Genomic DNA, 15,101 nt, shown 5'->3' with positions numbered 1-15,101 from the left:
AGGTAATGAAGATATTTTGCTTTTTATGCCTCCACAGACCCATTTTGTAAGGGGAATTGACTCTTTCAAATGAAGAGTTCTTTTAAAATGAAATAGCAGAAAAGTATAGAAATTCGGAACACAAGAAGCAAACTCATAAAGTCCCATTTTATTTAGAAAGCTCTACATTTTATTTTCAAAGTCTCTCTCTTTCCTCTAAATAAAAGGAGGTAATTTACAGTACTCAATTTAATGTAGTGTTCTAAACGGCCTGGTGTCACAGACAATACTCTACCTCATAAACAAAAGTGCACGGTAATTGTCCTTGGAAGTTGGAAGTGAAATGCATCATAACAAAGAAAAATTCATTATCTTTTCCACAGGCTTGATAATGTTAATGTGTCTCAATTGTGTTTAAACCATAAATAAAGTACAATTCTGCCGGGTTAACTTCCTTATGTTTGACTAAATGATACAGGAAGAAAGCAGCTTGAATTTGATTAAGCAATTAGTTTGGATTACACAACATAATGTAACTGTGATGATATATATTTCTAAATTTTTCAACTAAAAGGTTGTATTGACATGATAGAAAAACTAGTCTTAGTATGAAAGAAAAGTAGAATGAGTAAAGTGAAAACAAAAATAAAAAAAGGAAAAAAAAGAATAATAACAGATATAATATATTTTCCAGGTATCACAACTATTTTCCCTTTCCAACTTTTTAAGGATGCACAGTAGTCCAATCTTTTTTTAAACAGCCCAAACTGCTTCTCACATTATGTAATATATCCTTCTCTTATTTAGTTGTCTCAGATAATTTTCCATGTTTTCCAGTTTTCAAATTTAATAAGTCCACTATATCAGTGAAACAAAATAACTGAAGATAATAGTATTAACACTACATATGAAAGAAAGTTATTAGAGGTTAATGCACCAAGGCATGGAAAATGGATAATTCCTCACTTTCTTGAAAAAACAAAGTCTTTGCCAATAAGCTTCAAATAATGTGAATGGTGTTTGAGAAAGTTGGTCATTAAGGTTTTCTGTAGTCAGTATGTGAAATCCCTTCTATATACAGAAACTTCAGTGACAGTGCAGGAAATGGTAAAAATAACCATCAATGCAACATGTTAATCGGTATCATCAACTGTGCTTCAAATCATTGGCTTAAGGATATATTGAAAAATCATTTGCTGAGAAGGTTTCATTGAGTTCTCATTTCTCCACAATAATTTGGTACAGAGTTACTGAGTTCATCCCAGTCCACTGCCTTCATTCCTTCTTTTTCTTTCAGTGTGTTTTCTCCTCTAGTGGAGAGTAGAGACCCCAAGATAGGTCACAGGGATTATTATTTCAGAAGGAAATGTTTGTCAAATAATGGCATTTGCATTGATTTTATAAATGTAGTAATAATTCAAATGTGGAGAACAATTTCTCTTTTAAATTTATATTGATATTTTAAAAACATGTTTTATTCTGGGGCACCGGGTGGCCCAGTCAGTTTAGCATCTCAGCTCAGGTCTCAATCTCATGGCTGTGAGTTCAAACCCTGTATTGGGCTCCACACTGGGCATGGAGCCTACTTAGAAAAGTAAAATAAAATAAAAATAAATAAATGAATGAATGAATGAATGAATGAATGAATGAATAAATAAATAAATAAATAAATAAATAAATAAATAAATAAATAAATAAATTTTATTCTGAAGCCACTAGGAATCATATTCCAAAGGTGCTACTTTTTATTTAAAAATGTTGTTTTAATTTTTTGTGTCAGATAGTAATGTGCAACAGACATTATTGCTCACTGAATAAGATGACCAGCTCCTTCTGAAAGGGGTTCATTAGGTAAGTTAACATTCCAGGTAATCCATAGAATGAGCTTTGCAAGTATCCCTCTGCAAACCAATTATACCTTTCCTGTTAAAAATGTGTGACTATGGAATATGATGACTTAGTTGATTTTATTATAAATTGTATTCAACATTCTGTTGGCTTCAGACAAACTAGGTGATTTTAATTTCTGTTTTATCCCTTTCTATACTAATGTGAAAATAATGGTATTTCATATGGGTATTGTCAGGTTTAGTTAAAATTTATGGAGAGTTTTATATCCAAGTCTATAAAGTTACGCATGGGAGTCCTGTTTGTTTATATCATTGATATGTTGTCCAAATAGGTAAGGAGAATCAGGACATGATATTTCACACAGGAAACTGGTTTTAGAAAAAATAATTTTTAACAAATTAGGGGTCTTGGAGGTGAGTCCTTATGATCTTATGAACTGAGCCATGGAACCTCCCTGGGCAAGTTTTGAAACCCACCTGGAACCGTAGTTTTTCTTTTGTAAAGCTGATTAAATAGCATTGGCATAGTTTCTATAAATCACAAATACAGCAGTGTTTGCAAATTAAATATTTTAAATTTATTAAGATGTTGAAATACTAGTGGGCTCTCAGAATTGGGGAATATACAGGAGTCCAACCCAAGAGAGGATGGTGTGATGGCAGGGCAGCAATGCACGCATATACTGTCAGACCAATGTGGTCTATGATCAATAATCTGGTTTACAAGAAAATGAGAAGTGTTAAGAGTGTAAGCTGGTGTCAGAACCACAGACATTGCCTAGATTCTTGCAACTCAAAGAACAGTCCACAAATCAGCAGCATCAGCAATAATTGGGAGCTTGTTAGAATTTCAGACTCTTATGCCCCATCCCAGATAAACCGAATCAGAATCTACATTTTAACAAAATGCCAAAGTGATTCATGTATACCCTCAAATTTTAGAAGTATTAGCCTTGGCATTGTGAGGTAGCCTAGGAATGCCTGGTCTTGATCCAACCCCTTGAAATTAATAACCAAATACATGTAGGAGGACTGGGCCAATAAGACTTGGTAATAATTTAGAATTTTATTGTTCCTTCTCCTATCCTTACATCTTCCTACCGTCAGATCTCCTCAAACACTGACCTTTTACTGGCCCTAGAGCTAGTAACCAGTATATCTAGATAACTAAGTCACTTTCAGGATTTAGGTTCCTTATTAAGACAGGGATCTCAAATAAGACATATCTGGCCCTAGTGCATTTTTTTTTTTTTTTTAAGTTCTCATGCAAGGAGACTAACCATCTTAGTTGTTGCCTTACAACTAGTCACAAAGGCATTTAAGAATCTCAGAGAGGGCATTGGAGGAGATACCTGCCAGACCAGGGCTTATTTTTATGACATAAGAAACTTATAAGATACAGATCCCAAGGCCCCAAACACCCAAAGGCTGATTCTCCAGGAATCAGCATTTTGTAAAAAAGATTTCATTTATTTTTGAGAGAGAAAGAGAATGTGTGCACATGAGCAGGGGAAGGGGCAGAGGGAGAGGCAGAGAGAGAATCTCCAAGCTGACTCCCCACTGAGCACAGAGCCCAACATGGAGCTCAATCTCACAACCCTGAGATCATGACCTGAGCCCAAACCAAGAGTCAGACACTAAACTGACTGAGCCACCCAGGTACCCCTCCAGGAATCTTTTTAACAATTAACAATGAACTGTACTTTGTTCTTTTATAGATATCTTCACTGGGTCCATCTTTACTCAAATCTGTAATTGACTGTTATGAGAAATTCACCTCACTGTGGGCATGCATTAGGGACTACTGTTTAGGACAGTGTTTTGTTTTTTGTTTTTGTTTTTGTTTTTTGATGTCCATGGACCACCTGCATTAGAAATACCTGGCATGCTTGTCAAAATTTCACGTTCCTTGGCCATACTCAACAAACCAGAATCACTGGATGGACTCAGCATTGTTTCTGATTCTCCAGTAACGTCTGATACACAACTCAGTCTGGAAACCAGTTCTCTAGGGCCTTAGTTCTTAACCCTAGGTGTGTATTCGAATCACCTGAAGACATTTTCGAATATGCCCCTACTTGGGTCCCAGACCCAGTGCTTCTGATTTAATTGGTGACAGGGGGAGGGATAGGTAGCCATCAGAATGGAATGTCCTACAGTGATTCTGACCCATGTTCTAATATAGCCTGCAAAATAGGTCTTTCATGAAAAATGTTAAGGTCAACATTGCTTTTTTGCCATTGAAGGGGTTCAGGACAAGCCTCCCAAAAATGTGCCATTTTGGCATGGGGATTACTTTGAGTTGAAATCACTCAAGGCCTAAAAGTCTCAGGAAGAGCTTTTACCTCCCTCTTAACTGCCTAAAAGAATTTAGATAGAGGGTCTGGTCCAGGAAAAGAGCTATCGCCAGAGATAACTACAAAGAATATGGGCCAGGTGTGGTAAGCTGGGGGACCTGGATATCAAATTCCTGGATATCAAATTCCTCTGTGTCCCATTATCTCTGTATAGCGTAACAAACATTTGTTTACCAAACATTGGTTCTTCCCATCTTCCTGTGAATTGTCTTCCTCCCTTTTGAAGTCTCTGACCCCTCTCCCCTTCTTTTTAGCTCAGGATGGCATATAAGTCTCAATTGCCTGACTGCCTGTGGGTCTCATAGTCTTACGGGGCTCCCATACATGCATAATTAAATTGGTTTTTCCTGTTAATTTGTCTCATACTAATTTAATTAACAGACCAGCCAAAAGAACCAAGAAGGTTAGAAAAAAAATTTTTTTTTTCCTCTACACCATCCTGAGTAAGGGCACTTTCTATACCTGAAATCCTTTTCTGATGTTCACCTAATACCTCCCTCTCTGACTCCCAAAAGCTAAATAGAGTCTATCATTATATTCCAGACTAGTGAAAAAATGTCCATATTCAAATCAGAAAGAGAACAATTCCCAGATATATTCTCACATATCTTGCTTTTGGATTCATTATCCTTAGCCACTGTTCCTTGTCTTCACAGGATTGTTACTGTATTTCATTTTGGGGAAATGGAGCATATTCCAAGCAGAGGAAATGGTGCAGTAAGTGTAGTCTTCAGCAAAATGTCATAAGTGACTTCTTTTAATTCATGAAGCAGGTCATGAATAATAGTAGGAAGATGTGAGAATCTGATTCTATTTCTCTCTAGGTCATTTTAGCAATCATGTCATGTAGCTTCTTTGTCAAAAGAAAACAGGCAGAATTACCATTATAACTAGAACAGGTGCACTTTGATGGATAGCTATCATATCAGAAAAACAGTGTCTAAATCACTAAGATTATAAATAAAGTAAGGGCTATAATGGAGGTTGACATAAAAAGGAACTCCGTAGTTTATCCTTTTGTTGTCAATTTATTGTAAAGTAAATTTTTAAAGTTATATTGTTGGTCTGCAAAGAAAGATGTTCATTTACTTAGCCCCAATAATTTCACATAATGTGTTAAACAAAAGAGCACCTAGAAATACTCTGGCATTCATTTATTTCTTTACATGTGAGAAGACAAACGCCATCAGAGATTCCATGACCTTCTTTACGCTGTCATTAGAGGAAAGTTCAGAACAGGAATTTCAAGTGTCCTGACTTTTAGCCAGTGTTCTTCCCTTCCCTACACCCCACTTAGTCTTTGAAAGAATAAATGGACTTAAGTGTAAGAATTTGAACATTTAGATTCATACCATGAAATCAGGTTTTTTAAAGGTCTGATTGATTTCTCAGGTGAAAAAGATCACTAATGCATGAGCATTTAAATATCTAAATTGGATGTAATAATACTTTTTATGGAAGATTTAAAATGGCCTATGCTTTTAATGTTAATAGTTTTCAAATATCTACTAATAGGCAAGCCAATTAATGCAGAATGAGTACTTAGCATCATCATTTAAATAATGTACAACTTGGATGTGCTTATTATCAGTTTTACCCCCTTCTCTCTCTTTTTTTTTTTTTTTTTGAGATTTATTTATTTATTAGAGAGAGAGAGAGAGGCAGGGGAAGGGGCGAGAGGGGCAGCTGAGCTCAGGGCTCAATCTCACATGGAGAACCAAGAACTGAGAGCCAGGCACTTAACCGACTGAGCCACCCAGGTGCCCCTCCGCCTTCATTCTCAACTAAGAGGTTTGCATCTGGTAATTTTTCCTAGTCACATGTTGCTTTTGTAATGCGGTGTTTAATAGAGCAGCAGGATTTGAAGCCAAATTCATCTCAAAAAGTAAAATCTATTGTCAAAAGAAAATGCAAGGTTGGTAGAAGGCAAAGAGAGGCTTGGCAAATTACCTAAACTCTTCTCATTTACTAATTTGTAAAATAGGACTTAAAATAACTACCTCATTGGGTGTGTTGTTGGGGTTTTATTAAAAGCTCAAAAAGAGAATGTGGCACATAAGAGGCTATATTCTTATGACATAGATTTCTCTTCCTCTCATTTCCTTTTCAAAAGATAATTTGGATAAAGATTCAATATTTACATTTTAAAGTTCTATTCAAATTATCAAGGGCAAATTTTGTAGGTAATTGCTTTTGAGATGTTTTTTTGAAGAAAAAGAAACATAGCGTCTTGACTAGTGTGGTAGAGTAAGATTAAAAAATTACTGGTGCAAATAATTATATTACAGTAAGTTTTTTTTTTATTCTAAATGAAATGTTATCGAGAATCACTTAATCCTGACTTTCTACATTTAAATGAGTAAATCCTTGTTTGAAATAAAAGCTGTCTAATGAAAGGTAAAGTGCTTTCTCATGGAAGTTGGACATTTGTGACCACCTGGATAAGAAAATTGAGACTCTGATTTAGAATACTAGTTGTGAAAGGATGTCCATGCATACTCAAAAATATATTTAGTCTATAGCCAATTAATCATCCAGCGAAAAGATATAAAAATAATGACCTCACTGCTCTCAGTAGACTAATTATTCTGCCTTGGCACACTTGCAGATTTAACCTTTCCCCCCATTATTTGTGACAAGCACATTTAGCTAGTGAGTAAACCTACCCACCTGCCCAGCCCCTGAAATGCCACATAGCTGTTTTGCTCTATATGCTTTACTTTATTGCTGTAATTTTAGGTTGTGATTTTAAAACAAAACAAACTTAATTTTTTTTTTTTTCATTTTGGGGGCACCTGGGTGGCCCAGTTGGTTAAATGTCTGCCTTCAACTCAGGTCATGACCCCAGGGTCCTGGGATCAAGCCCCATGTCGGGCTCCTTGCTCGGGGGAAGCCTGCTTCTCCCTCTGCCTGCCGTTCTCTCTCTCTCTCTCTCTGACAAATAAATAAATAAAATATTTTTTAAAAAATTCTTCATTTTTAAAAAAGTATACTCAAAAGACATATACCTGACATTGACGTTAGGAGTAAAAATAAAACCAAGATTGCTAAGAGACTGTTAGTCAATATGCCTAATGGCAAATATTCACTAATGTAGAGATTTACAAAGATATCCCTTGTTTATATGTATTTTTGGGGTGGGCAGTTCTCTCCATGCTTTGGATCCTCCATGGGGTAGTAGGAGACCTCGTCTCCCCCTACTCAGAGGTCTTAAGGAGAGTGTCCCTGGGCACTCATCATCCAACATGTCTAAACAAGCAGGGCAAGCAAATGTAGGCAGATGGGTGGGAGCAAAGGAAAGAGCCAGCCAGAGTCTTAGTAACAACCTCCCCACCCCCTGGGCCCCAACCCAGGAGCCATTGAGAGATTCTGCCTGGATGGAAAGGAGGCCACAGCCCCCAAGGATGTCAGCAAGTGGACAGCGGATGATGTCTGCAGCTTTTTGGGGGCCTGTTTGGTTGTGGATAATATGCATTTGTATGTGGGTGGGGGCACATGCCCCAGGGCAGATCTGGGATACCTGCCCAAGATGGTTCTGATCTCTCCCTGGGAAGGAGGGGAGGGATGGGGTGGCACCATTTCTCAGTGCCTATGTGCACCTGAAATTTCCCCTCCTTAAAAATTATGCGGGGAGATGGAGGGGCGGTTTGTATGCTTCCCACCCCCCCACCCCTTTTGTCTTCAAGACTGGCATCTGCTCAACACAAAGATTTTTCTTTCATTTGAAAATTTTTCCTGCAAGCTGTACAATCAGCACTTCTTGACTCTGCTCTCTCTAGAAAGCCTTGAGCCACCCAAGGATACTCAGCCCTCGCTGGACTGAAGGGATCCAGCAGAGTGAGCAGGCACTATGTCTTTAGGCCCTAACGGGAGACCTTGCCCCCAGGAAGGAATGAAGGAACGGTTCCTGACCACCAGGGGGCTGAAGCTAGGGCCTGTACTCAAGATCTGGGCCCAGGTGAGTGCCAGCTGGAGGTGGTGGTCTTCAGACAATGGAAGGGGCAGCACTGAGCTGTGGCTTTGGGCCAGCATTTGGGCAGACCCCCACCCAGGCCCATCTCTCCACAGGTGGCCAAGTGCCTGAGTCACATCTTCCACAGTGGTCAGCTTCCCAGTGGCTTTGTCACTGAAGCCACCAATGCCACAGGCACCAGAGAGGAGCTCACCTTGGGGGAGCAGTCCCCATCCCCAGCAATGGCTACTTCCTTTTATGGCGGGGTGGCACTCCCTACTGGCTGAGCCTCCCCCAAGCAAGAGAATGGGACCATGGCTCTGCTTCCAGGTGCAACAGACTCCCAGTCTCTACTAAGCTGGTGGGTGGGCAGCTCAGATCCTGAACCCCTTCAGTGCTGGCCATGCAGATGCAAATTCCCTCCTCTCCTTTTGGTTTTGGATGCCAAAAGAATATTTTTAAAATAAAACATGTAACTTAAGAGGAAAGGGAGGAGTTTCCAAAGATTTTCTGGGGTTCACTTTAGGAGGTTGGTGCCGATGGCCCTGGGGACCCAAACATGGGCCCAGGGGCTCTGCACCCTGAGCAGAAAACCAAAAACAAAGGAGGGAAGGAGACAGGAGGAGGCACCAGGCTGTCTTTGGCCATGGCCACTGTCTCCCTCTGGAAGGGGGCTGCTCTTTTCCAGGTTTTCAGTGTCCTGACATTAGGCAAGGGTCAGGGTAGAGCCCTACTCTGGGTCAGCTTCCCTCACAAGGCTGATGTATTTAACCCACCACTATGGAAGGCTCCATATAGTTTCCACCCCAAGGCAGTTGTTCCAAGGATCAGCAAAGCTCTTTCTACTTTCTGGTCTTTTATGCTGTAAAAATAGAGCTCTGTCCACCAACCTATTGCCTTTCCTCTACTTCGTGAGTGTTGACTCAGGGCCCTGGGCTCAGAGCAGGCCAGGAAGTTGCATGCCAGCCCCTGCAGGCCCCCAGGCAGGCAGTGTTCAGTCCTCTGAGAGAAGTAGATCCCCCTCCTTGTCTTTGGGCCCTTGGGCAAGCCGCGGTAGCTCTCCAGGGGTCCAACCCACCTTTGCCTCTGGGCCTCCATCCTCTGAGTAGCTGACTTCCTCCTCCCCCCACCCCTGCTGAGCTCTCAGAGACCCTGCTGTCCCTCTTTCAGGAAGTCCCTGGGTATTGTCCTCCTTGCAAATTTCCAGGTCAGAGTTCCTTGAATTCCTTCCTGTCCTCCAGCTTCTGCAGTTTTATTTCTGGGAAGTTCAAGTCTTCTAGCCACTATTTGTCATTGATCTCCAGGTGGATCTCTTGGTCCTTTGGCTTCCACCCCTGTCTGTAGTACTTGGTGAGTGGGGTCTTCAGGTGGATGGTGAACTGGCAGATGTAGCAGCAGGCTTGCTGGCAGGTGGCACAGGTGTCCAGATGAGCAGCTTCATCAGGGTCGGCTACATGAAGTTGATGAGGGGCGGGGCGCTAGGGGAGGGAACTGCAGTTTCTCACGCAGGTGATGTACATTTGCTTGAGGACCATGCTCAGAACAGCATCCTTCTCGTGCCAGCAGACTCTGATGAGAACCAGGAAGTCCAGCTCTCACAGCGTCTGTTCACCTGTGCTCCATAGGACCACTGTCCTCTTGAGCAGCATGTGACACTACTTGGGGAAGGTCAGATGGTAGAGCATGGAGCTGCTGACATGCTGGAAGACAGCTGCTGTTATTGTTGCCTTTGCCATGCAGGCCAGCAGCTGTATGACTGAGCTCTGGTAAGCCCTTGATCTCCAGCTGGAGCCTTCCCCCAGGGGGCTGTTGGACAGCTGCAGCATTCTGCTGCTGTCCTTTGGGGCCTTTCGAAACGGCCAGCTTCCGGAGGTTGCCGAAAGGTCTCTGATGTAGAAGGTGATCAGAGCGTCAGACACAGCACTGTCGGTGACCTGGAATTTGCTGGCCTTTCTGGTCTCTTTGGGTGCTCAGAACTTATGCAAAACTTCGTGGAACAGCCTTGGAGTAAGGCGTAGCTTTGCCAACTGCTGCCATCTCTCGACCATGGCGAGGGTCACAGAGGGCAGAGTCATTCTTCCCCTTCAGCCCGCTGGGGACCCGGTGCTCGCTCTCTTCATCTTCCTCCTCCTCCTCACTGGCTTCCGCCAGCCTGTCTGGCCAGGAATGGAACTGCTCGTCATCTTCCTCAGAGCTGTCCAGGTGGCTGGGGTTGAGCAGGTTGTGGTGGTTCTCCTGCAGGAACTTGTAGAGCTGGGGATCTTTGCCCTTCGACCAGGAGAACTGCTGCTTCAGCTCAGAGGCACCGCCTTCACGCCCCCATGGCCCACCCGGCTCCAAAGGGCTCTGCGCCGCCCAGGTCTCCGCGCGGCTATGGTCGCACCGGCTGGGGCTTCTTCTGACGCCCAGAGGGCGGCAGCACTGAGCTTGCGCTCCCACAGCCCCGCCCGGCGCCTCGTGCGGCTGCGCAGCACCGCCTGGCCTGCCTGCCCGCAGCGAGCGCCGCACTCGGGTGCTGGGCAACCTCAACTGCTCAAGAAAGGATGCGGGACTTCAGGTGGTGTAGTCTTCCCTCTTTTGCGGACGTCAGGAAATACAGACTCAATTGCAAAGTTGTGCAAGGTTGTGGGCTGGAGGAGGCGTTGTGGCTGACGCAGGAACAGAAGCTTTGCAAGTTTGTAAGACTGATTCTTAGATATATACAAGCAGCTAGTTCCTAGATAATTTTGGTTACATTACAAGTCAGTTGTTTTGAAATGTAGTTGTACATGCTTTATCTTGGGAAAGCGGACATCTGGTAACATTACAAATAAAGAGCCTCTTCGTGTTATCCCGCATTTAATTGGACTGAATTAGATACAACTGTTTTTAAAATTAATTTAATACAGGGGGACACTTTGGAGAATGAACTCGAATGAGATGAGGATAACAGAGATGTGAGAAGAGAAAATGTATTTTCAAAAAAAAAAAAAAATCTCGAGCAGATCACTGCTTGATAGTAGCCGCATTGATGGTCAGTTGTGTTGTGGGGTCATGTCTGGAAGAGTCTGTGCAATGATTAACAGCTACTACAGGGTTCTAACTCTGTAGGAATACTGTTTTGAATTGGAAGCATCTTTCCCTGTTTTATCCTAAGCTAAATATGACCAAGAATAAGAGGCATCTTCTAATTGTAACTGAGAGAAAGAAAAGGAGGGAGAGGACAAAAAAAAAAAAAGTTAACAAAAATTGGAGTGATTTCTTGGCTACTGACCTTAACATTTTTGTTGTTGTTGTTAATTTTGACTGATTGTAGTGATCAATGAGAAATTTCAAAATACAGGCAGATTTTTGGTATTATAAATGTACCCTCGTTGATCTAGTTGCAAAGTTCGGAATGAGCCAAGAGTTATTTAGGAAAGCTTGTGTCTGATTAAATCATAAAGCCAAATCTATATCTGGTTTCAAATACAATTAGTAGCTAATTTATCATTCCTGACATCGTCAGAAATCTTGATTGGTTTCGAAATGAGAAAAGAACAAAGGCAAGAAAACTGAATCCTCTTTGGACTCTGCTATAAAACATTATGCACATTATTTTATTATCTGAAGGTTCTTATCTATAAAATGTGCCTGATACAGCCTTATAAAATAAGTGAAATTATTTTCTAGGGGTAAGGAAGTCTAAATCTATGTAAACATTTTGAGAGGAAAAAGAATCATTGCAAAAATGTGTTTTATTTATTTATTTATTTTTAAAATAATTTTTATTATGTTATGTTAGTCACCATACAGTATATCCTTAGTTTTTGATGCAATGTTCCATGATTCATTATTTGCGTATAACACCCAGCGCACCATGCAATACATGCCCTCCTTAATACCCATCACCAGCCTATCCCAATCCCCCACTCCCCTCCCCTCTGAAGCCCTCAGTTTGTTTCCCAGAGTCCATAGTCTCTCATGGTTCATTTCCCCTTCTGTTTACCCCCCCTTCATTCTTCCCTTCCTTCTCCTACTGATCTTCCTGCTATTTCTTATGTTGCATAAATGAGTGAAACCATATGATAATTGTCTTTCACTGTTTGTCTTATTTCACTTAGCATAATCTCCTGCAGTCCCATCCATGTTGATGTAAATGTTGTGAAATCGTTCTTTCTGATGGCTGAGTAATACTCCATTGTATATATGGACCACATCTTCTTAATCCAGTCGTCTGTTGAAGGGCATCTCGGCTCCTTTCACAATTTAGCTATTGTGGACCTTGCTGCTTTTGCTAGTTTTGTCTTTTGCTGTTTTATTCTCATAATCCTGGAAGTCTCTGTGATATTATTGCTGATTCTGTTCTGTACCAACAAACAGTATGGTGATTCACCTTCTTTTATGAAAATAATTTATTTTATGCTATTTCCAACATTGTTATACGATTGTACAAATCTTAGAAAATATAGGAATATCAGAAAAATAAAAATTCATAGTCATCTATCCAAAGAAAATGACAGTAAATCTTTTGATGTATTTCATTCTTTTTTCATTTTTTTTCCTTTTCCTCATTTTTTTACTCTACAATTTTCTTTCCTTTTAGTAACATAATTCACACACACATACCCTTACTTTCTAAAATTGCAGTGCTGTTTATTTTGAACATAATTTTAAACATGAAATTAATATTGTGGAATGATAGTGGAATTTACTTAATTATTTCACAGTTGTTAAAGTTTTAGGCAATTTTCAATTTATTCTTGTTATAGGCAGTGTTGTTATGATTTACTTATTCATGTTTTTCTGTAATAAAAGGCTTTACTTGATGCTTTTAAAAATTATTAGATACAGTAGTTTTTAAAATTAATTTTATCCAGGGGGACTTTGAGAATGAGCTTGACGGAGGTCAGGATGACAGAGATGAGGGAAGACAAAATTCATTTCACAAATCCACACTCGTGCAAATCAGTACTTGATGAAAAAACACGTTACTTTATTTGTTAACCAGTTTGTGAATTCTGTCTTCAGATTCTCTGCCTACTTACCATTTGGACCTTACTTTTTTCTTACCAGATTTTAAGATTTGCATGTATTTTGTCCTTTATGTGTACTACAAATAAATTGTTTATACATTTTCTCTTTGCCTATTGCTTACTTGTAAAGTTTTTCTCAATTATAGCTGAGAATTGCTTCCCTGTCTAATAAGTATCAGGCACTGAATCATTAATTTAAAATAATTATTTTGAAAGCAAAGCAATTACCTATCTTTTTCTCACTCCTGAATTCTGGTTAGAGCTTTTTCTTTCTCCAGTTTTAATATCTGTTTGTTTGTTTCCCTCTTAGTTATTTATTAATGATTAAATAATGAAGGCTTTTTGGCCAGTTTCTTTCTTTCTTTTTTTTTTTTTTTGGCAGTAATGTAAGGAATGTAAAAAAAATCAGAATTACATAAGGCTCAGTTTTACTTCAATTCCCAATATAGTTTTCATAGTAAATGGAACATAATCATGTATAATTTATACTAAGTTTTCATAGTTAATGGCATATGATCAGGTGTATTCTTTATGAATGTTTAGTATATAAATGCCATGTGGATTTTTAAATGTTGTACCTATTCACAGTTGTTTTATAATATTTTATTATTTCAGCAAAGCAATATGCTGCAATATCTATGGGACAGTATGCCAGCTTCCTTCACTGAAGGGTTTTCTGGAAATTAAGGTACGCTGACTTTGTTTTGTCTGCTGTGTTGTAGCCCATTAATAAATCATCATCCAAATTATCAAAGATAAGAGTTATGGACGCTATTTTTAGTCAGGTGATTATAGAAATTGAGGAAATATAGGAAAGTTAAAAAGGAATGAAAGAAACAAAGATTATAAACAACCTCTTTTGATAGCTTGCTGTAATTCTTTTAATTCTTTTTAAAAAATGGTATACTTAATCATTCTCTTTTTTGGACAGAATGGTATTTCCAGTTTCCAGATGTTGGAATATTTAAAAGTTAAAAATATTTGGAAAGAAATTCTTCTAAATATCATAACCCCCTTTGCCTTCTTGTACAGAAAACAGAAAGCATGGTTTTACCTTTTGTTGCTAAGTCTCTATGATCATGAACGAATTACTATCCTACAGCAATGCCCTCAGTAGTCATTGAGATAGAATTGGCTTACCTTTCACACAAGGGGGAAATCTGTTTCTAAGGGTGTTTATGTGGATGTGTTTGAGTTTTAACATTGAAATATTACATATATGTATTCACATAGATTTCTCCTGAAATATATCATTTTGTTCCCTCCAACATACATCAAAATATTAATCCTGGTCCTTCGGCTAGTAGGGCTCTGGGGTCATTATCCATAAATTCGATATTTCCAATCTCTAAAATCTTTTTATATACAGAAAAAACTAGAGTTTCTTATGTAGTAATGCTTCCTTAATAAGGACATAATTGGTAGTGGTTTCTGTCTGTGTGCAGATACATCACTCATGTCTTCAGATAATGCAGGTCATTATTCTTCTTGGTGCCAAACTTAATCAGATAACCTGAGCTTTGCTCTTTAGAAATGAAATAGTACATTAGCCATAGGACATTAACAAGAAAAACAATGCAGCTGTAGACTGAAATGTCTCCGATAACTCGATTTTTGAGTGTATTATGCTAATACTGCCAAGCAGATGTTACAGCTTTGTGGCCGTTTTGTATGAGCTGCTGGAGGAAACACTGAGGATGGTTTTTAAATCATATAAATAAATAAATCATATAAATCATAAAATAAATCATATAATAGTAATGATGAGGAGCGCATATCCATTCCATTCCGGTAACTTTTAAGTGGTATTCCCATTGGTAATGGCTATTTGGGGGTACCTGTTAGGAAGATATTTTTACTTTTAAGTTCACCAACAAAGATTCTTTCTCATCCAACAAGGAGCTGAATATGATTTTTACTCTTTGAAAAACTCCAGGGGCAGTGATATGAAGGTTTGAGCATTTCACAA

At 39.4% G+C, this 15,101-nt stretch overlaps 1 long non-coding RNA gene and 1 pseudogene across 1 annotated transcript in view; one reads left to right on the top strand and one right to left on the bottom strand.

The window, feature by feature from the left end:
* The window catches only part of LOC123789061 (uncharacterized), a 1,398,020-nt gene that overhangs the window by 786,177 nt on the left and 596,742 nt on the right, over positions 1 to 15,101 (top strand). The window contains exon 11 of the long non-coding RNA XR_006778655.2: positions 13,748 to 13,820. This is a non-coding gene — a long non-coding RNA (uncharacterized LOC123789061). The remainder of the gene's footprint in view (positions 1 to 13,747; positions 13,821 to 15,101) is intronic.
* LOC148110368 (nucleolar complex protein 2 homolog pseudogene) lies at positions 9,617 to 13,588 on the bottom strand (annotated as a pseudogene).

This window comes from Ursus americanus, chromosome 3, assembly GCF_024610735.1.
Source record: "Ursus americanus isolate L20-20 chromosome 3, mUrsAme1.1.p, whole genome shotgun sequence".
Lineage (NCBI taxonomy): Eukaryota > Metazoa > Chordata > Mammalia > Carnivora > Ursidae > Ursus > Ursus americanus.
This window is presented reverse-complemented; position numbering and strand designations above follow the sequence as displayed.